The 23,265-nt window shown below is 40.2% G+C and overlaps 1 protein-coding gene across 2 annotated transcripts in view; it reads left to right on the top strand.

The window, feature by feature from the left end:
* The window catches only part of FANCB (FA complementation group B), a 742,096-nt gene extending 719,850 nt beyond the window's left edge, over window positions 1-22,246 (top strand). The window contains exons 21-22 of one of the 2 annotated variants that reach the window (XR_014835725.1): window positions 19,220-19,398; window positions 21,615-22,246. The gene's annotated coding sequence lies outside the window, so the exon portion shown is untranslated. The remainder of the gene's footprint in view (window positions 1-19,219; window positions 19,399-21,614) is intronic. The other variant, XR_014835726.1, reaches the window with a different exon arrangement.
* The last annotated feature ends 1,019 nt before the right edge of the window (window positions 22,247-23,265 follow it).

Genomic DNA, 23,265 nt, shown 5'->3' with positions numbered 1-23,265 from the left:
ACCCTACTTGTATCCATGAGGATGCAGGTTTGATCCCTAGCCTTGCTCAGTGGGTTAAGGATCCAGCATTGCTGTGAGCTGTGGTGTAGCTCACAGATGCAGCTTGGATCCTGCACTGCTATGACTGTGATGTTGGCCGGCAGCTGAAGCTCAGATTCGCCCCCTAGCTTGGGAACTTCCATATGCCACTGGTGCAGCCCTAAAAATAATAATAATAAAACAATTTATTTCTTAAAAATAAATTCTAGTTATTCAAGAACTACAAGTTGTGGAAAACAGATATAGCAAATAAGAAAATCACTGAATTCCAATATGGTTAATATTTTGGCTTATGTCATATAAAATTGAATGATAAATGTATACACTCATGTTACTTCCAGCAGACTCAAGAAGCAGAATGTTTCCGTTTCCCTCAAAAGATTCCCTTGTGTCTCCTTCCAGTCTATTCCTACCCTCCATAGGCAAACACTGTTCTGATTTTTGTCACTGTAGATTAGTTTTGCTTTGTTCTTAACCTTCATAAAAATGGAATCACACAACAAAGTGTTCTTGAGTTTCATTCATGTTGTTGCATGCGTGAGCAGTTAACTTTTTTTTTTTTTTATTGCTTAGCTATTTTCCACCATATCAATATAGTGGTATTCCATTGTAGGGTTATACCACATTTTGTTTATTCTATCTTGTATTGATAGCGCAGGGTAAGTAGAATGTCGAATCGGCAGTAGAGAACTGATAAATATCAGCTGTGTTGTCAAAATAGCTACCAAGATGAAAACTGTAGTACTCACGAACTTTCCTCACAAAATTTCTTGTGGGAAAAGAGAACAGCCAGACTTGCAAAGAAGCCGTTCCCAGAGCTTACTGTAAGATGCGAGGATATCCGAGTGGCACAAAGGATGGTGTGGTCTGACACCAGCCAGATCCCCTATAAACACTAAAGCCCTCATTTTGCCAACTGCTGGAAGTGCTAGTGGCTGATGGCCCCCAGCCAAAGAATGTTGAAGGTGATAGTCCCTCCCTGGGAGAAGCCCAAAACCAATGAGTGGTCAAATTGAGGGTTTAAAAGCCAGGCCTCCCCTTCTTGAAAGCAGGGTAGCTGTGAAGGGCTCTCTCATTTGCAGGGTTTCCTGAGAGGTCAACTGACACATTCATTGCAGCTCTTCAATTTTTCCCTCTACTTAATCGTACATTGTTCAGCATGGTTCCTTTGAGCACTCCCCAGTGAAGTTCCTCCATGCAAATGTCACAGGCTCAGAACCAACCATTTCCACATTGGAATCTGAATCACAGCAAGCAAGTTTTGAAGTAAGGTAAATTCCTCCAATTTTCTTTTTTTTTTTTTCCTTTTTTTTTTTTTTTTGGCTTTTTGTCCTTTTCTAGGCCCGCTCTGGAGACATATGGAGGTTCCCAGGCTAGGGGTCAAATTGGAGCCACAGCAACGCGGGATCCACACCACATCTGCGACCTACACCACAGCTCACGGCATAGCCGAATCCTTAGCCCACTAAGCAAGGCCAGGGGTCGAACACACAGCCTCATGGTTTCTAGTTGGGTTCGTTAACCACTGGGCCACGGCGAGAACTCCAGTTTTTTGGGTCCTTCTTTGTCATGTTGATTTTTATTATTCTGGGTCTGTCATATTTAATATGTAAATTTTAGAGCGAGCTTATCTATTTCTACCCAGAAACCTGTTGGCATTTGGATTGGAATTGTGTGGAGTCTGTGGATCAGCTGGGGACTGAGGTTACTCTTCTTCCATGTGGATATCCAGTTGTTCTAGGAATACTTGTTGAAAAGATGATCCTTTCCTTCATTGAACTGCCATGACATGATCATGGCATCGGCAAATAAAAGCAATACAATGTTGAAGAGAAGTTGTGAGAGCAGATGTACTTGCCTTCTTTCCAATCTTTGGAAAGAATGAGTATGTTAGCTACAGGATCGCCCATCATGACCACCAAGTTGAAATACCACACTTATTAAATATCAAATTCCCCTATATTCATGGGTCTATTTCCAATGATCTCTCTTTTCCTCCACTAGTATTCAGAATGGTTTAATCAAGAATTTTACTGGTCATTTTTACATCAGAAAGAATAAGTTTTTATTATTTTCTTGGCCATTCTCCATTTGTTTATTCTTCCAGGTAAATTTTAGAATCCTATTTATTTTTGCAAAGTTTGTTGTCATTCCTCTCTCCTTTCTTGCTTTCTGTGTTAGTCAAATATTGTTTTATTATTCCTTGTTAATTCCTGCATTGATTTTTTAATAACTGTGTTATTTTTAGTAGTTACTCTAAACATTATAATATGTATCCTGAACTTACCAGAAACTATGTAGATTTAACATTACATTGAAACAGGAGGGAAGAGGCAGGGTACAACCTTAAAAGAGTACATCCTTGCTGAGGATACAGCAAGAACTGGTTAGAATCCATTAGGCCCAAGATGGTGGAAGGTTCAACTTCCAGAGGATCTTGAGCCTTATTAGGTGCTCATTATAGTACATTAGCATCTAAATGACATGCCCACTGGCACCACAGTTTTGAGACCAACCATAAAAGGCCAAAAAATGAGTGGTGGTCCAATTTCTGGAAATCCCCACCTCTTCCCTGAAGTAGTTGGAATAATCATCCCACTCATCAGCCTATGAAATTACCCAGCCCCATAAAAGCTCATCACTCCCAAATTTCAGGGGCACTCTCTGGCCTTTTGAGATGGACCCCATTCTGTCTATGGAATGTGCAACTCCCAGGGTGCTCTCTTCTTATGAGACAGCCCACACTCTGTCTCTTAAAAAATCTCCTTCTTTCCTATCACTTTGCCTCTTGATGAATTCCTTCTGTGCTGAGATGAAAGAACTTGAACTTCAGTAGTTCCTGAGACCAGGTGTGTGATTTTAATTAAAAGACAGTGGAGGAGTTCCCGTCGTGGCGCAATGGTTAGCGAATCCGACTAGGAACCATGAGGTTGCGGGTTCGATCCATGGCCTTGCTCAGTGGGTTGGGGATTGGGCATTGCTGTTACTCTGGCATAGGAAGGCAGCAACAGCTCCGATTAGACCTCTAGCCTGGGAACCTCCATATGCCGCAGGAGTGGCCCTAGAAAAGGCAAAAAGACAAAAAAAAAAAAAAAAAAAAGACAGTGAGTTCAAGTCCCAATCTGAGTTACACGGTTTCGATATCACTATGCATAAAATGATATAATAGATCTATTATATCTATTATAACACTTGAATTCTATTAACCCCTCCCTTGTTATTGTTGCTAGATGTATTACGCTTGTGCCAAAGTAAAATATTACATTTGTTTTAAAAAGTCAGTTGAAAAATAAATAAATAAATAAATAAACAGAGTGCCTGTTGTGGCTTAGAGGTAACAAACTTAACTAGGATCCACAAGGACTTGGGTTCAATCCCTGGCTTTGCCCAGTGAGTTAAGGATCTGGCATTTGACGTGAGCTGTGGTGTAGATCACAGATGCAACTCAGATCCCACATGGCTGTGGCTGTGGCTGTGGCATAGGCCATCAGCTGTAGCTCTGATTTGAACCCTAGCCTGGGAACTTCCATATTCCGCATGCATGCCCCCCGCCCCCGCAAAAAAAAAAAAAAAAAAGTCAGTTGTATTTTAAAGAAATTAAAATTAAAAACAAAAAGAAATATCTGTTTACATTTATGCAAATGTTGATCATTTCCAGTGCTCTTTATTTCTTCCTTTGTATTGGAGATACCATTTGATGCCCTTTCCTTTCAGCCTGAACAAACTCCTTTTTCATCTCCTGCAGTTCTGTTCTGCTTGGAACACATTCCTTAAGTCTTTGTTCTTCTCAAAATATATTTTTATTTTTTTCCTTTTATTTCCAAAAAACACTTTCTCTGGGTATAGATTTGTGTTGGGTTTCTTTTTTTTTTTTTTTTTTTTTTTGTTACTGAATATAGATTTCTGGTTGAATTTTTTTTTTCTTTAGGCTCATTTAAAATGTCATTCCATTGTCTCTGGGTATCTATTATATCTGATGAAAAGTCAGACATAATTCATTCCACTGTTTTCTGATGTGTCTCCCTCCCCACAAGCTGCTTTTAAGTTTCCTCTTTACATTTGGTTCTCAGCAGTTTGAATATAATGTGCCTAGGTATAATTTTCCTTTTTTTTTAGGGCCACACTTGCCCTGGAAATGCCCAGGCTAGGGGTCAAATTGGAGCTGCAGGTGCCTGCCTATGCCACGACCACAGCAATGCAGGATACGCGCTGCATCTGCAACCTACATGACAGCTCACAGCAATGCCAGATCCTTAACCCACTGAGTGAGGCCAGGGATTGAACCTGCAACCTCAAGGTTACTAATCGGGTTCTTAATCCACTGAGCCACAACAGGAACTCCTAGGTGTAGTTTTCTTTGTGGTTTTCCTACTTAAGGTTCACTGAGCATCCTAGACCTACAAACTGATGGTTTTCACCACTGGGAACTTTTTAGCCATTATTTCTTCAGACATTTTTTTCTGCTTCTTTCTCTCTAAGCCTTCTCAGACACCAAGTACACATATGTAAGTTCCCTTGATATCATCCCACTTGTCATTGAAAGCTGTTCCTTTTTTTAATCTTCTTTTCACCTTATTCTTCCATTTTGATGATTTCTATTGATTTCTCTTTAAAACAGCATTTATCCTTTCTCTTGCCAAGTCCATGCTGCTGTTAAGCCCATCAGTGAATTTTTTATTTCTGTAATTGTATTTTATAGCTTTAGAATTTCATTTGGTTCTTTTTTAGTTTTTATTTCTCTGCTTTAGTTTCCCAGCTACTCATTCATTATAATAATTTTTTAATTTAAGTTCTTAGATGCGATTATAATAGCTCCTTCAATGTCCCTGTCTGCAAATTTTCATCTGTTTCTATTCACTGCTTTTTCTTCTGGCCTTAGGTCACATGTTTCTGCTTTTTTGCATATCTTATAATTTTTATTGTATATTGGACATCATGGGAGACATGTTTTAGAGAATCTAGACTCTGTTATCCACAAATGAAATATTGCTGATTTTTCTCTTGCCAGGTAGTTAAATTACTGGCCAATAGCCTTGAATTTCTGGAGGCTTGGTTTTACACTTTTATCAGGATAGATCTGTTCTGATTTGTCCTTAGTCTTAGGATTAATTTCTTAGTCCTGTGACAGAGTTTTTAGCACCCTGGTCATGGCCTTTCTGGAGTTTTCATAGAAAATCCAAAGTACCTGCCATCCCTCTAAACCTTGGCAGAACTCACACCCCAAACTATCTCCTTTGTTGTGAACAGGAGCTTAAATCTCTGCCCACATTTTTCAGTTTCCTGGTTGTTGCTTTCCCTTAGTATCCTTAGGTACTCCGTGGTGCAAGTTCAACTTAGCAGTCAGCCTAGGATGTAAAGGGAGATTGTACACAGTTTTGTGTGTATATGAGATGCATTTATAGGATTTCGGGGAAATTATATGCTGCCACCTCTGTGACTCCTTCCTTTCTAGAGTTCTACCACTCAAGTCCTAGCCACTCTTGCATCTCCTAATTTGATCTACTGATATCTGTAGCCAATATGATATCAGCTTTCTGTTTGAGTTTTATAGATGGAGAATGCCTTCAGGGGAAAAGCTATATAAACTTGGACCTTACCCATGCAACTCCCTTCTTTCAAGAATCAAATCCAATTTGTGTAGCCTTTTTGCCACTTTCTAGTGTCTTCAAATAGTTATTTTGTTAAAACTTTGTCATTCGTTTACAATTTGCATATGTAGTAGGGTTAGTCCAATCCTAGCTACTCCACCATCACTAAAACAGGAAATCCTCTATACATACTCTTGAGTAATTTGCTTTGTTTACCCAACAATTTAGCTTAAACATTTTCCTTTATAGTTAGCATTTTCTTCCACGATATAATTTTTCAGATTTAAGCATAAATTTTTTTTCAAATAAACCTCACTACTTTTGTGTCTGAATCATGGAAACTGCTAAAATACATAACTTTAGTTTTTTCACAAGATTACAGTGACAGCCTGGTTTGAGGCACCATGGAGATGGTGAGAAAATATTAGGTAACCTTTTGTGGAGATTTGGAATTTCACAAACTGTTCCACTGAGAGCTCAAACAGTTTGTTTGTGATTTGTCTCTTCTGACTGTACCTTAACTGATATACCAACCTTAGGGATATTAAAAAGAAAAAACTGACTCAGGTTCTAAATAGAAACCCCCTCTTTTGAAGAAAGTAAATGTCCCTTGCACCTCTCAGATATTTTCCATTTCTCAGCATGTGCTCTTTACCCAGTAGTATGTCCCTCATGGGAGCTGTAGGAAAGGTATAGAGAGGAAAAAAGTTGACACTAATGGAAACCCTTTACCATACATCAGAGCCCACCATTACTTTGTATTTCAAACACGCTCTATGATTTACAAACACAGTAAAATGAGAGAGCTTGACAGAATGTACTAAGTCTGTGGTGAACTCTTCCTATCTAATACTGACTGATAAACACCCTATCTATTCAGAGACAAACTGGGGTGCTTCTCTTAATACACTCTTTGGCAGCTCTCACCACTTAGAGAAGATAGACTTCAAGCTTTAGTTATCAGTTCTGACAAGATTTATACTCAGGGTTGGTTTTTTTTATTATTATTCCAGAGTTTTCTAGGCAACTCCAGCTCTTGGAAAAGAAAATGTCTCCTTACCTGTTATGTCTGTGTTTATTATTCACCATGGAGTGTAAAGAGCTGAAAGGAAATGACTACAAAATGATGTTTCTCTTGAGACATCAGAATGTGGAACAGTTCTTCCTGGACTCTCATTCTGCTATTGGGGTTTCAGAAGTGGCACTGCAGTTGTCTTTACTCAGCACACCTGAGCCCTTGCATTAACAACCTAAGCAGGAGTTGATGCTGTGGCACAGTGCGTTACGAATCTGACTGCAGCTGCTAGGGTTGCTACAGAGGTACAGGTTTGATCCCTGGCCTGGTGCAGTGGGTTAAAGTTTCCAGCATTGCTGAAGCTGTGACCTAGGCTGGCAGCTGCAGCTTGGATTTGATCCCTGTCCCAGAAACTTCAATATGTCATGGGTGTGGCCATAAAAAAAAAATCTAAGCATTACTGGGAAATGCAATAATCCCCAGGCCTCAAATCATTAAATACTCAGCATCAGAATCTACAAGGATCCTGGTTCAGTTAGTTCTCCATCTCTTGGATAGAAATGTTAGCTGAAAATTCAAGTAATAAATTTGACTAATTATGCCATCATACTTACACTAAGCTGTTCTAATAAGAAGCATAGAAGTGTTCTCTTATGGCGCATCAGGTTAAGGATCCGTCATTGTCACTGCGTGGCACAGGTTCAACCCCTGGCCCAGGAAATTCCACATGCAGTGGGTGTGGCCAAAAAAAGAAGTATATATTTTGAAGGACAAAAGGCATGCTTATCTTTATTTTGATCAACACACTTTCACACATACGCTGATAAGTGGCATGGACCAAACACACCACCAACCAGAGGCAAGGTAGCTGAATTGCAGGTGAGGTGGGAAGTTTTTCTTTTTTATTTCTGGATGGAGAAAACACTTTTAAACTGAACCTTCAAACTTAAAGTCACCATCTTGGCCATGAGGAAAATCAGACCTCTCTCTGGTGAGCACTAGAGTAGCCTGAACACTCTGAATTTTTTAGGAGCTATAATCCAAGCCCTCTGATTCTCAGAATTTTCCTAGTCTCCTCTCAGGAAGAGGCTTGATTCTTAATACAAGAAGGATCTTTAAGTACTCACTCAACAACAGGGAGACTGACATGAATAAGAGAGGTTAAAAAAAACAGTGCAAGGAACATTTCAGCCAAAGGCAGAATGTACTGAATAAACAATTAGTAACATTCAAAAAGCAGGAGGAATACAAATGATTGAAAATGAAGGCCACTATGGGAGAGGCAAGGACATTTGATTGAGTAAACAATATCCTCAAATTGGTAAAAATAGATAGAAGCTAGGCTCATCGATGTTATGCAATAATCCCATGTGTTACAAGAAAGAAAAATCTGAGATGGTTGTGAGTAAAGATGAAAGATGAACTTGGACACCGGACAGCAGCTCAGTGTAAAGGCTGTTCTGCCACAAAATAGTTCATAGGTGGAATACGTCACTGTTCCTTAAAGGAATGCCCATATGTAATTGAGAGAAGGGACACAAGAAAAGATATCATTTGTTGCTAATAATTTTCTGGACCCTGTGTGGGTCTACAATGTAAAAAGGAAGGATCATGGCATTTAAGGAATGTCAATGGTTAACCAAGAAACTCACAAGGGATTTTGCTTAATTTTCTTAAAAAAAAAAAAAGTATTATATTTGGAGTTCCCTTCGTGGCTCAGTGGAAATAACTCTGACTCTTATCCACAAGGACGCAGTTTCGATCCCTGGCCTCTCTCAGTGGGTTAAGGATCCAGTGGTTGCCGTGAGCTGTGGTGTAGGTCACAGACATGGCTCAGATCTGGCATTGCTGTGGCTCTGGCACAGGCCAGTGGCCACAGCTCCGATTCAGCCCCTAGCCTGGGAACCTCCATATGCCGTGGGTGTAGCCCTAGAAAGACCAAAAAAAAAAAAAAAAAAAAAAAAAAAAAAAAGACAAAGAGTATTATATTCATGTTAAACCTATGAAACTGAAGCTTGACTCTCATTTATTAAGTTCTTACTATGTTCAAGGCATATGTACAGTTTACAAGCCTAATTTTATCTTCACATCTCTTTACGTAGTTTACATATAATACAAGTAGTAGCTGCAGTTACCTTGAGCTATATAAGTTTGTTTTCACTCTCCATTTCACAAAAAAAAAAAAAAAAAAAAAAAAAAACTCTGGTAGCCCTCTGATTTCTAAAACTTCCTTAGGAGCTTACTTTCTGATGGATTTCCCTGCCTCTGAGCACCTGCTCTTGCTGAATGAATTTAACTTAGTAACTATCTGATCATTCCATTTTTTTCCCTTTTCTGTTCAATTCTACTCTAAACATTGGGCCCATTCCCTTTCCTTAATTGACAGGCGAACACACACATACATGTAAATACACACACAAATCCAACCAAGCCATTTGTGTTGACAGAAATTTTACCAAAGATTTAGAAAGATAGAGTAGGCGTACAACACAGTAACAGAAGTAATGGAACTAATATTACCTCCCCATGTTCCTAGCATCCTTTTTGGCACCCCAATATTTCAAGGATCCCAACCTTTCTTACTGCTCCTCTTTCCCCTCCTCCCTGATTTTTTCTCAACAGGGCCAAAAATAAATATCATTTCTCCCACATTCTTATAGAAAATGACTGACCCTTCCAGTATTCTGCATTGCCTTTCCAGACCCTTCTCTGAGGACTATATTTTCATAGGCAAATTTTCCATCAAGATATATTCTCCAGCCAACGAGAGTTCTGTCCCTGAGAGGAATTCTGGTACCAGCAAACAAGAGATACAGATATGGGAACCAAAGCTTGAAGAAGTTTAGAAATTTGTGCCAGGTTAAGTGGGAAGCAAATGACAGAACCAAGATTCATTATCTAGAGCTGAACCTGACCAGTACAAAAGTCACTAGCCTCATGTTGCTACTTAAATTTAAATTGTACTTAATTAAAATTAAATCAAATTAGGAGTTCCCGTTGTAGCTCAGTGGGTTAAGAACCCAACTAGTATCCAGGAGAATGTGGGTTCAAACCCTGGCCTCGCTCAGTGGTTCAAGGATCTGGCATTGCTGTGGCTGTGGAGTGGGCCAGCAGCTGCAGCTCCAATTTGATCCCTAACCTGAGAACTTCCATATAGCACGGGTGTAGCCCTAAAAAAGAGGAAAAAATATTAAATAAAATTTCCATTCCTCAGTCTTACCAGCCATATTTCAAGTGCTCAGGAGCTCTCATGGCTGGTGGTTATTGTACTGGACAGTGCAGACAGAAAACAGTTCTGTCATCCCAGAAAGTTCTATTAGACAGTGTTTCTTCAGGTGCTGTACAGTTCCCAGAGTCTGTCTCTTGTGTCGATGCCTCCTTGGAGATGGTCCCAGATTCATCTCGTTCTTTTTATGTTGGACTGCCATCTGCTGTGCCAGTTAGAAGTGAGAAAAAACAATGCAGAGTTACAAGTATGGAGGCTACGAAAAAAACCAGCCTAGTTCCTCTGTTATCTATGTGAAGGCCACCTCTCACTCTGCACAAGTGTCCCACCTTTAGGTGGGAAATCACCAGACCAGGTCCTCTCAATGTTTCTACCGGACCTAGAGGATTGTTGAGATGCTTATCCTCTGTAAACAAAAGCTTCATTTCATAATCAAGGCACTGGCCACTTTATGAACCCTACAGAAGCAGCAGGCCTTTTAAAGAGTGGTTTTGTTTGCTGCTACCCTTTCCCCTTAAATGAGCAGGTACAGGTGCTCTTAATGGTGTCACACTGATAACGATATGCATCCCCCTCCCTCTATAACATTCCACTCTGGGTCCTTTCTGCTTTCTCCCAATCCGCTTGAATTGTCTGATTCAGTTGCTCTGCCACCATTTCTCTCTCTCTCTCTCTCTCTCTCTCTCTCTCTCTCTCTCTCTCTCTCTCTCTCTGTCAAGCAAGAGGGTGACAAATCAAATATGCCTTTTTAATTTTTTCACTTTTTAAAATTGAAGTATGGTTGATATACAATACTACGTTAGCTTCAGGTGTACAGCACAGTGATTCAGTATTTTTATAGATATACTCCATTATAAGTTATTACAAAATAATGGCTATAGAGTTCCCATCGTGGCTCAGCAGTAACAAACCCAACTAGTATCCATGAGGACATGGATTCGATATATGACCTCGCTCAGTGGGTTAAGGATCTGGCATTCCCGTGAGTTGGGTATAGGTCACAGATGCAGCTGGGATCCTGCGTTGCTGTGGCTGTGGCTGTGGCTGTGGCATAGGCCAGCAGCTGTAGCTCTGTTTTGACCCCTAGCTTAGGAACCATATGCCATGGGTGCGGCCCTAAAAAGACAATAAATAAATAAATAAATAGTCTGTCATTCCCTATGATGTACAATATATATTTCTTGCTCGTCTATTTTATACATAGTAGTTTTTATCTATTAATCCCCCCCACCTGTGTCTTTCCTTCTGTATTTCTTTATTTTGAACTTTGATAGCAAGAGGGCTTATTCATCAGGATTGAATGCCTTTAAGCCAGTGGTTTTCAACTTGGTTACCCATGGCAATCACATGGGGAACTTGGAAAAATCCTGATGCTCAGGCTTTCTAAAAAGGAAAACTCTAATAAAGCTGGCCTCTAGAGAATCCCCAATTAGCGAATCCCTATACAGTGGATGCTTTGACATTCATAATAGAACTTTACTGCCTCAAGATTAGTCTTTCTCCCTAGAACCCAACCCATTTTGTAACTGAGCCCATGGCCCCAGCATCTTGCACTGCACACCATAGGTAGTCAGTAAATGTTTGAATGTGAATGGTTAATCTGTAGAATTATTCCTATAATCATAATTTGACATATTCAAAGATATTTTTAAAAGTTTACTTTTTACAGTCAAAAAAGCCCCTTTTGTGACAGTCAAATTAGTTCAGTGGCACATCTTTGCATACAAAAGTGGTAAAGTGAACTTAGGGAAATTATTTAAATTAGATGGACCCTGCAAGCTGTCTAATTAATGCATTGGAAATTAATGTCATTCCAGTTTTAAATAAATTTTCTTAAATAAATAGAAGAGCCTACTGAAAATTTCTTCCACATATTTGTATGAATTTTTCTCTCAAATACATAAAAACTAACCTTAAGAGACAAAGAAAATAGAAAAAAAGGTTGCTTTTCTCCAAAGGGACTTCCTTGAAGAAACCCTAGCAATTTGAAAGCTCCAGGCGTTGCAGGGGAGCTCTTGGCATTTCTTAAAACTGCCTGTGGATGGTTGTTCTCAGGCTTAACCACAGGAGGTTCAGGAATTCATACCTGCTAATGATTTAAAGATGCTCATCCATGGGGTTCCCATCATGGCTCAGTGGTTAATGAACCCGACTACTATCCATGAGGATTCAGGTTCGATCCCTGGACCCGCTCAGTGGGTTAAGGATCTGGCTTTGCCGTGAGCTGTAGTATAGGTCACAGATGCAGTTCAGATCCCACATTGCTGTGGCTGTGATGTAGGCCAGCAGCTATGGCTCCCATTCAACCCCTAGCCTGGGAACCCCCATATGCCATTGGTTCAGCCCTAAAAAGACAAAAGATAAAGAACAATAATAATAAAGATGCTCATCCAGGCACCTGTAGAAAGAAGCAGTGGGTACTCCCAAGGAGGGGAATTTTTCCTTCCTTCTTTTTGCTGATATTTCCTGTTTTCTTATACAATAAAAATCTATTATTAGGTAATAATAAATTTAAGTCTACCAGCTCAACAGTGAACAATGGGAGTTCTGTCTCTATTCAAGTGGGAATTAGGACCTTTCATTTCTCTTCAAAGATGGCTTAGGTGGTCAAAATAGTGATCACTATTTGGTTGGAATCCATCTTTTTATTGAGAGCTTTCTGAAAGTTTAAACCTTTGATGATAAATATTAATCCGTGATAGAATATTTTGTCCATCACACAAAATTTTCCACTTGTGTATTCCTTTATGCATTCTTCACAGATAAAGACTTTAGAATGGGTCTTGAAATTAGCTTAAGTAAATAATTCAAACAATGAAAGTCTGTATGCCAGAAAAATCTATCTATAATGGTAAAAATTTGGAAACAACTTAAATGTCCCGAGATGGAAGAGTGGTCTAGCAAATTATACTCTAGCCATTTGAAAGAATATTTTGAAGCTATTTTAAATGTTGATTATAAAGATAGTGACTTGGAAATGTATATCAAAGAATGTTTTTTTAAACAATATCCAGTCAACACCACACTGATATACCACTTCATACCCAGTAGAATGACTCAAATGAAGAAGACAGGAATTCCTGCCATGGACAACAGGATCAGCTGTGTCTCTGGAGCGCTGGGATGCAGGTCCAGTCCCCTGCCCAGCACAGTGGGTTAAGGATCTGGCATTGCCCATGTGAGTTGCAACTGCGGCTCAGATCTGATCTCTGGCAGAACTCCATATTGCCACAAGGTGGCTAAAAAAAAAAAGACAGGTAATAATAAGAATTGGTGAAAATGTGGAGAAATCTGAATAGTCATGCATTTGTGATGGGAAGGCAAAACGGTACAGCCAATTTGGAAAGCATTCCGGCACTTCCTCAAAAGTGTCATGTGACTGAGCAAGTCCACTCCTAGGTATATACCCAAAAGAATTGAAAACAAGTGTTCAAATACTTCTACACGAATATTCAGAGCAGCACCACTCACAATAGCCAAATGTCCATCATCTCATGAATGAATAAACAAAATGTGGTCTATCCATACAATGGACTGTTACTCAGCCGTAAGAGGAATGAAGTACTGAAGTGCTGCAATAGGGATAAGCCTTGAAAATATGCTAGGTGAAAGAAACCAAGGACATATTGAAATAATCCATATATATATTTGAATATATTGAATTAATCCAAATGTATATATATATATATGTGTGTGTATATATATATACTTCCAGAATAAGCAGATCTATAGAGAAAGAAAGTCTCTAGAGCTAGGAGAGTTGAGGGGAAATAGGGAGCCATGCCTAATGGGTATGGGGTTTCTTTGGGGGCTGATGAGATTGTTCTCAAACTGATTGTGGCAACAGTTGCGCAACTCTGTGAAGATGCTAAAAACCATTGAACTGTATTCCTTGAATGGGTGAATTGGATGGTATGTGAGTTATAGCTCAATAAAATTGTTATTAAAAACACCCCTAGTTATATGCCCACTATGACTAGAGAAAAGCACATGCATAGCAAAATTCAAATTTTAGTAAAGATATATTTTATCAGTGTCAAGCCAGACTTAGAACATTTGGGTCAAGAGCTGGAGGAGTAGGAAGTGATGCTCCCTAAAAGTCAAATGTACGTAAGAGATAAAAAGCTGACTGGCAAACGCATGGTAGGTCTGTATTCATATTAGCCGAGCAGAGATTTCTTGGGTTATATCTTGAGCCTCTTCTCTCTTCTCCCTACAGCCTCCCTTGCAATTTCCTTCTCTGCTGTAACTTTGACTCCTTCTGAAGTTCTGATTGCCCAATCTATTTCTGGCCTGAGCTCTTTCCTAACTTTCAGACTCCTGTAGCTATCTGCCTCTTGTTAATAATAAAGTTTATTTTTAAAATTTATTTTATTGAAGTATAGATGATTTACAATGTTGTGCTAGTTTCTCCTGTACAGCAAAGTGACTCAGTATATATTTTTTTTCTTTTTCTTTTTCATATTCTTTTTCATGATGGTATATCTCAGGATATTGAATATAGTTCCCTGTGCTATACAGTGGGACCTTGTTTATAAAGATGATTAATAAACTGGTTCATTGCAATTAACCCTCTTCCCTTAGAATAAGCACTTGTAAGAATCACGTTGACTTCTCTTTGACTCAACTCAAGCTTGGTTATTGGAACACTCCACCTCAACACAAGTGTCATGCTAGTGGTAAAGTGCGAGGGGAACATGAAAGGTGGGAGGATGGAATTTAACAGCCTTCTGTAGGACTGTCTCCTCTGAATTTCCATTTGGAACCCCAAAGCAGGTGCATGTTCAAAGACAACTCCATCCTGCAACCCCTTTCCCCCTTCTGCCACCAAATCATGAAGTATTAATAATGAGATTATTAGGAGTAGGATCAAAAAAATGATCTCGAGGATATTGGCAAGAAGCCTTAAATGACCCCCAAAATAGAAGGAAACATATTTTGGAGATAAGTCGCTCCCTGGCACTGTGTTATTATTCCACATGCATCCGCCCATTTAAACCTCCCATCAACTGCAAAGCGAGTGCCAACGATACTCAGACTTGCAGGACTACTACAGTGCTCAAGGTTACACAGCTAAGAAGTCGGGGAATGAGAATTCGAATACAGGCAGTCAGACTCCAGAGCCTTACTCAGTGGATCAGTGTTCCTTCACTTAGTGACATTCACTAGTGACATTTGGTGCCAGGTAATACTTTGCTGTGCAGGCTGTCCTGTGCATTGTAGGATGTTGAGCAACATTGTTGGCCTCTACCCACTAGATTTCAAAAGCAACACCCAGGGGTGACAATTAGAAATGTCTCCAACCAGCACAGTGGGTTAAAGATTCATCGTTGTTGCAGCTGGGGTGTAGGTCACAACTGCAGCTTGGATCTGATCCCTGGCCCAGGAACTCCATATGCTTTGGGCGAGCAAAAAAAAAAAAAAAAAAAAAAAAAAAATCTCCAACGTTGCCAAATGTCTCCTGGGTGTAAAATGACCTCCAGCTGAAAATCACTGCTATAGATGGGGGGAAAAAAACAAAAACAAACCTAGCCTAGAGGTTACATACATTGCCAATCTATGAAAACTGGTAAATAGCCCAGCCAGTATTCAACTCTAGAATGATTTGATGCCATATGCTATTATGCTACATTGATCAATATGGCAGAAAAACCAAAAGTAGAAAAAAAGAAAAGCAGAATAAGAGAAAACAAATAGTTGTGGCTCAGTGGAAACGAATCTGACTAGCATCCATGAGGACACAGGTTTGATCCGTGGCCTCGCTCAGTGGGTTGAGGATCCGGCGTTGCCATGAGCTGTGGTGTAGGTCGCAGATGCAGCTCAGATGTGGTGTGGCTGTGGCGTAGGCCAGCAGCTACAGGTCCAACTGGACCCCTGGCCAGGGAACCTCCATATGCCAGGGGTGTGGCCCTAAAAAAAGAAGAGAGAGAGAGAAAACAAATGGGAATATTCTTTTGGAACAATTTGCTTTTATTTAAAGCAAAAGAGACAGAAATGGTTCCTAAAGGCTGTTAAAGAAACAGACTGTTACAGGTTGTTAAAGAAAGAGCCCCTAATGTACTTAAGCTTAACTAAGAGTAAGCAGGGATATTCTATCAGGCAGGGTTTCCTAAACTCAGCAATGTATTAGAATCACCTAGTGAGTTTTAAAAATACTGGTATCTCAGGCTCAGCCCCAAGAGGTTCTAATTTAATTGGTCTGGGATGTGGCCTGTGTTTGGGGGTTTTTAAAGCTCTCCAAGTACTGCTAGTGGGAATCCAGAGCTGAGAACCCTTGATCTAAATCATTCAAGGAGTACTTTATTTCTCTGGGTCTTATCAATTATGCATATTAGATTGATTGCATTCGTTTAGCTTAAAAGAAAACCAAATGGTTGCCTCATCAATTAAGTACATACAATTGTTCTGAATCATCACTGAGCTACTGATCATCAAATTTGTAGATGTTTATAGTATTCTATAACCAGAAACCAAAGTATTCTCTAGTTCCTAAGCTTTAGGCCATCTTGTTTCCTAGCATCATTTCCAGTAGAGAATGAGCAAAAAAGATGGTCATTTCATAATTTTTCACAACACCGTAAAAATGGGATGAAGAATTTTTTAAATTATTGGGTAAAATGTGATTTGGAATGGTTTCAGGGCTCTAAATACTTTCTTTGTGATTATTCCAATATGTTTGATTCAATGATTTTTCTAAATATTAACCCTGTCCCTACCACCAGGAACCATTCAAAATTCAGTAGATGTATCAGTTTCCTATATATATAATATATATATATATATTATATATATATATATATATATATTCCAATAACAATAGGACATTGTAGTTTTTCTTATTTTAATTTTTTTTTTTTTTTGCCAAGCCCTTGCCATGTGAAAGTTCCAGGGCCAAGGATTGAACCCAAGCCACAGCAGTGACAAAGCCAGATTCCTAATCCACTGTGCCACTCCCAGGACATTGTAGGTTTTCATTAATAGACTTCAAACTCTGGAAATGATACCCATGTTCTCAACTAGCTTTCTATCACAATGACCAGAAAATGTTTTCTAATCTAGACCCAGTGCTGCTATTCACTCCAAATGCATTCTCTGGACAGTCTACACGTGCCAGTAAAACAGTATAGACCTCCCCATCATTTCTCCAGTACTGATGATCATTTCTAACCACAAGGAACAAAAATTTGTCCAGCAATTGGCATTGATGCTTAGAAGATGGTCACTTCTCATATCCTGATCTAGGTGTAGGTTGCGTCTCACACACGACCTCTGGCATCTGCAAGTCTCTTCAGAATTAAGCAAAGGAAACCAAAAGTTATGTCCCATTGTGAGTTATCTTTCCACCGCTACTCTAATGATTAGGGGGTGGGTTTGCTTATTTTCTGTTGTCACTATTGACAATTTTGTTGTGTTATTTTTTGAAATAAAGAGAAGGCTTGGAAGTATAATAAGTTTTCCCCAGGCCCAGGAAATTCGTAAATCCCTTCAAGAATGGAGTGAATTTTGGAGTTCCCATCGTGGCTCAGAGGAAAGGAATCTGACTAGTATCCATGAAGATGCAGGTTCGATCCCTGGCCTTGTTCAGTGGGTTAAGGATCTGGTGCTGCCATGAACTGTGGTGTAAGTCACAGACGCAGCTCAGATCTGGCATTGCTGTGGCTGTGCTGTAGGCCAGCAGCTACAGGTCTAACTGGACCCCTAACCTGGGAACCTCCATATGCTGAGTGCAGCCCTGAAAAAAGACCAAAAAAAAGTGAGGTGGAATTCAATAAATTATTGTAGAAACACTATTCAAAACAGTGCCTACACATGCAGTGTGGCCAACATTGAGTTGAAGTCTTACTTTAGAAACCAGAACTAAAAGAAAATAGCACCACCCTAGGTAGCAGGAATAACTGAATTTATAGAACATATATATTACCAGAGAGTTGTGTTATTTAATTTAATTAATTCCATTTAATTCCATCTCAAGGGAACAAATGGTCCACCCTACTCCTATAGTTCATTATTTTGAAAAAAAAAAAAGAGGGTAGGGAGCATAAATGATAGCTCTTTTGAGTCTCCATGGCATCTAGCAACCCACTTTGTATGTTAAAAATATGCCTTTTTATGTTCAAAATGTGTGCTATGGATTAGTTGGCTAGAGGAAAAGATCCTTGAATCACATTAATTATGCTTTACTTTGGTTTGTACAGTTTCTGCTTTGTCTTGTTCCATTCTTCCTTTCTAAACTGGAGGCAAATTTGTACCAGGATGACGTCTGTGAATGGAAGGGATGAAGTGACACAGGACACAGATGCAAGTGTGGGTTTTGATGACTATTGATTGAATGACTCGGCTTTCGGTTTCCATGGATTTGTTGACATTGACCGCATTTGCCACTAGTATGCTTTGTTTCTAAGAGCCAATGTTTTGTTTGCCCTGTAACAGCATGTCCCTTGTGAGTGGTCATTTCCCTGAGACTTCAGTGTAGCTAGGAAACAGCCAAGGGCTGAGAAAGGAGTCAACATACCTCTGAGCAACCAAAATGGATATGGCCATGTCTCTAGTCCAAACAGCTATACAAAGCAGAAAATCTTTTGACGCTCTCTGCGCATAATTCCGGTAAACTCGATTGTGTTATTTTCTAACAAGGCTTATCAGAAGCAGCAAATTTGTGGGGAGATTAGGAAAGGAAGGCTCCTAAAGACTGGGACACTGGCAACCACGAAAATGACAGCTGATAGGCTTCAAGAGAGAAAAAGACCAAACCACGAAAAAAGAAAACATGTCAAAGCAAGAATTAAGGGATCAGGTGTTCCTGTTGAGGCTCATAACAAACCTGACTAGTATCCATGAAGGTTCAATCCCTTGCCTCACTCAGTGGGTTAAGGATTCGGCATTGCCATGAGCTGTGGTATAGGTCATAGATGCAGCTCAGATCTGGTGTTACTGTGGTTGTGGCTGTGGCTGGCAGCTGCCGCTCTGATTGGACCCCTAGCCTGGGAATTTCCTACGCCATGGGTGCAGCCCTAAAAAGCAAAAAAAAAAAAAAGAATAAAAGGATCAAAACTCAGCAGAGATTTGATCATGCCATGTAGATGCACATAACCCTATGCTTGAAGTACACACAAAGACAGTATATTCTAGTGTGGGAGAGAAATTGATATTTCATCATGGTAAGCCTGAAATAGAAAGATGTTTGAATATGTTCAGGAAACTGTTGGAGGAGGCAGGAAAGTAGGCAATACATCCTAGAAAGATTTCTTGCCAAAATGGTTTTGTTGTTGTTTTTGTGTTAAGAGGAATAAAGATCGGTTAACAGAAAAAAATCAGATTCATAAGTCATTATGTATGCCACTTCTTCCCTAGCATACTGGATACATTAGCTGCTACTGTATTTCAAACAAAGCGTGAAGATCTCTTTAGAAGTGTCAGGTTCTGCAAATAGCAGTATGACAGCAATAATATGATTTAGGAAGAAGAGAGACATACACACAGAGACAGAGATATAGGAAGAAAGAGACTGCTAACGCTCTGACATATCACAGGTTAGTACCATTCCATCCTTCATGCGATTTTTTTCACAGCTACATAAGCTCTCAATTTCCACAGTTACTAACATGACACATAATTCATTCTGTGCTTTTTTTAGAAAATGTCTTTATCATTCATCAGACATATTTTCCATGCACTTATACAATATTCATCATGTTAATTTTGATGTCTGCCTAATATTCCATGTTCCTAAATTGCTTCCAATTTCACTAATTATCCATAAGCAATACTGTAATAAATGTCTGTACATATATAGCCATTATATCCTTTTATCATTTTGAATTGCTATCAAAACAGAAATTCCCTGAAGTTCTCTGGTGGCTCAGTGGGTTAAGGACTCTTCATTGTCACTGCTGTCTAGGGTCACTGCATGGTGCAGGTTCAATCTCTGGACTGGGAACTCCCTCATGCCATGGGTGTGGCCAAAAAGAGAGAGAGAGATTACCCAAAATGAAATTAGAAATAGAGCCGAAGTAAAGTAAAATAAGAAACATATCTGAAGAGTGCCCATCTTTACAAGGTTTCGGTAAAAAGGTCAGGACACTCATCAAAGCCCCTTCCCAGATTAGCAGAAATCTAACCTCCCACCGGGAGTCTGCTTCCTCCCGGCACCCTGAATTGGCCAAGAACCCAGAAATTCATGGACTCAGCCTCTCCACAGAGAGAACATTAGAGACCCTGGCTGCTGTCTGGTAGACACTTGATGACAGTGGCCGTTGCTTGGGCTCCTCTGTTCTGTAGCACAGACAGCCCTGCATATCTAAGGAGCCGGTGTCTGTGGCTTTTACATGTTGAGCACACATCACCCAGCTATGAAGAGAGCCTGGTGAGCATCATTGTTCCTCTCTTAGCAGATGAAGATAGGCTCGGAGAAGTAGGAACATAATCAAAGTCATACAACCAGTAGAGGACAGAGCCAGATCTTGCACCCCCCAGAACAGTTCTTTGTCTGTTTCACCACGGGAGCGCTTATGTGCAATATCCACACCAAGCAAAATCTGAAAATGTTGGAGGGGGGAGCACTATGACTTGATTTTTTTCTTAATCTGTAAGGGGGATACTGCCCTGTATATGTAGGTAGGTGTGCTTTATTTCTGTGTCTTGACCTGTAAAATAACTTGTGAGAACAGAAAACATGCCATATGTGAAATCATGCTCTCAAAAACCCTTACACATTGCTGTGCTCCAGTGATATTAGCCAGATGAACTTAATCAGTATTATTTCAAGATTAACTTTTACCTAATCCTAAGCTTGTTGAAGATATAAGAACTTAAAAAATGTGGAAGAATAGAGTTGGAAACTCAGTCTAGGAAAAAAATACATTATTGAACTTTCTATGTACAGTTACATCCATTGACATCTGATGACACACTTCACTGTAGTGTATGGCCGTGAGACTAATGCACTTCCTTTTTTACTTCAACACTGTAAATTGACTATAATAAAAATTAAAAAAAAAAAAAAAAAAACTGGTTAAAAAGTTTCTCCATCGATAACTATGTATAACTGTGCCATCTGCTGGACAGAAATGGGTACTACTTTGTGGATTTATCCATAGACATAATAATGCTTTATAATCATATCCATTTGAGTAAAAAAAATTTTTGCCTTTTTAAGGGCCGTACCCGTGGCATATGGAGGTTCCCAGGCTAGAGGTTGAGTGGGAGCTGCAGCTGCCAGCCTACGCCACAGCCACAGCAACGCCAGACCTGAACCACGTCTGGGACCTACATCAGAGCTCATGGCCATGCTGGATCCTTATTCCACCAAGGGAGGCCGGGAATGGAAACTGTATCCTCACGGATGCTACTCAGATTCGTCTCTGCTGCGCCACAATGGGAACGCCTAAGTAAAAATTTTTATTACTTGAATTCTGAATCACACTTCTGAGCTACACCAATCCCCTGATCCTCTCTTAAAATTACTGATAAAGAATCTCATCTACCAAAAATTCAAAACACCATTAAAGATAAGCTCAGAATATTTAGTATAATCAGTAGATCGTGACCCTTGTTACTTCTCAGAAAAGTATTGATAACTTAACATAATAAATATGGATTAACCCTTTGAGAGTTTCCAGCATCTCAAGAAAATGCGTAATGAAGCCTTTCCGTATAATATTTCAGTTTGCAAATATATCCAAATAGCCACGATGATTTTCCCATTTCATTTTATTCTTTCATTTAACCGGTATTCATTCCCATGTAGGATGCTAGGTTTTGATGACACAGATCTGAATGAGGCACAGCCCCACTTCTCAGCAGCTCTATCATTGAGTGGAAGATGCTGAAAGTGAGCAATTTAGAGCAGCACATGCTGGGAACGTTGGATGGCCCAGATCCCCTTGAGGGAAGGACTTGTTCCAGTTGCCGAGTGCCACCTGACCCAGTGCCACACCCCTTTCCAGCAGCTCAAGTCCAGTGACTGCTCCATGTGGGAAAGACAAAGGCCAAACCATCTCAGCCCCATCCTCACTCCTGAGATGCCTGTGTGGCCCATGAAGACTATTGTTAGGCCGTATCCAAGTTCATTTCTCAACTGAAGGTAATTTTGCATCCCTCCCCAGGGATATTTGGCAATGTCTGGAGACATTTTTGGTCATCAAAATTGGGGGGAAGTGGGTGGGGGTGGTGAGGTGTGCGCTACTGGCATCTAGAAGGATGTTGCTAAGCACCCCACAACGCACAGGACAGCCCCCCAACAAAGATTACCCAACCCAGTCCAGAATGGCAATACACCACGGTTGAGAAGCCCTGTTCTACCTAATCCTGCTTCCTGCATTTCCCTTTCATAGATATCGGTTCCAGGGTCATTCTGTAATAAACATCTTGCACCCTAAACTCCAACAGAGAGTCAGCTTTCTGGGGGAGAGTTACGCAAGGGGACTACAGAAAAAAGCATTTGGTTTTACATGTTCAAGAGAGTAGCAAGGATGTGCTTAAATGGATCAGTACAGAACAAAAGTGGGAAGACACACGCTCAACATAAAGAGTGGTTATTTTCAGGTAGTGGGAGTATTTCTTGATTTCCTTCATGCTTAAGCACGTGTGTTTTTCAAGGCTGGTATTTGTGTTCTTGTGTTTATTTTCTTCTTGCGTTTTGTTTTCTGCATTGAGCATATGTTGCTTTTGCAGTTTGGGGAGGGGAAGTGTGGTCAGTGCAGAGAAAGAGTTATGGTCACTAGGCTCAAATTCTGCAGAGAGGCCAATGGAGTAAATAGGAGAAAGTTTGCAGAGAGACTTGGTGACACCCTTGTACTATAATGGACGTGACAGAGGAGAAATGGCCGTGGGTTGAGTGGGAAGGAGGCAAGGGGGTCGAGCTAGCCCACTTAGTGCAGGAGTAAGGCCAAAAAGAGAAGTTGAAAGAACAGTAAGGAGCGAGAGATGAAAACTCAACCAAAACTCTTGTAAAAATCAGGGAGCCTGAGCAAGGTTCATACTGGTGGGGAAAGGGAGAGATGCATAACCAAGGGAGTGGGGCATCTGTGAAGATGTGGGTCTGGATCCAGGGAATATAAGAATGGACCAGTCCAGGCAGAAGCCAAGATACCTCTTCCTCTAAAACAGGAGGACGATGAGTGCAGAGTTCAGACGGCATTGCATTTCTAAGTGATGGGATCTGCCCCTGGTCATCTTCACTTTGTCAGTAGGACATGAGGTCCTCTACTGAAAGGGAGAGTGTGGGTTGTGGCGCAGGGGCTTCCAGAAAAGGTCCAATCAAAGGCAAATGAGAGGAGAGCCCTCCAAGAGGCTGGAAGTCGGACCTGCTAGGAGTTACTCCTGGGAAATTGACCTTCCCTTTACCCAGCTTTGAGGAAAGGAGTCGGGACTGTTCCCAGGCAAGGGAATTGGCTCCC

This window comes from Sus scrofa, chromosome X (assembly GCF_054392235.1).
Source record: "Sus scrofa isolate SSC_HxYL_T2T_F1_AM1 chromosome X, Sscrofa_HxYL_maternal_Yorkshire_Landrace_v2.0, whole genome shotgun sequence".
Taxonomy (NCBI): Eukaryota; Metazoa; Chordata; class Mammalia; order Artiodactyla; family Suidae; genus Sus; species Sus scrofa.
Note: the sequence above shows the minus strand (reverse complement) of the source record. Positions and strands in the feature narration are given on the sequence as shown.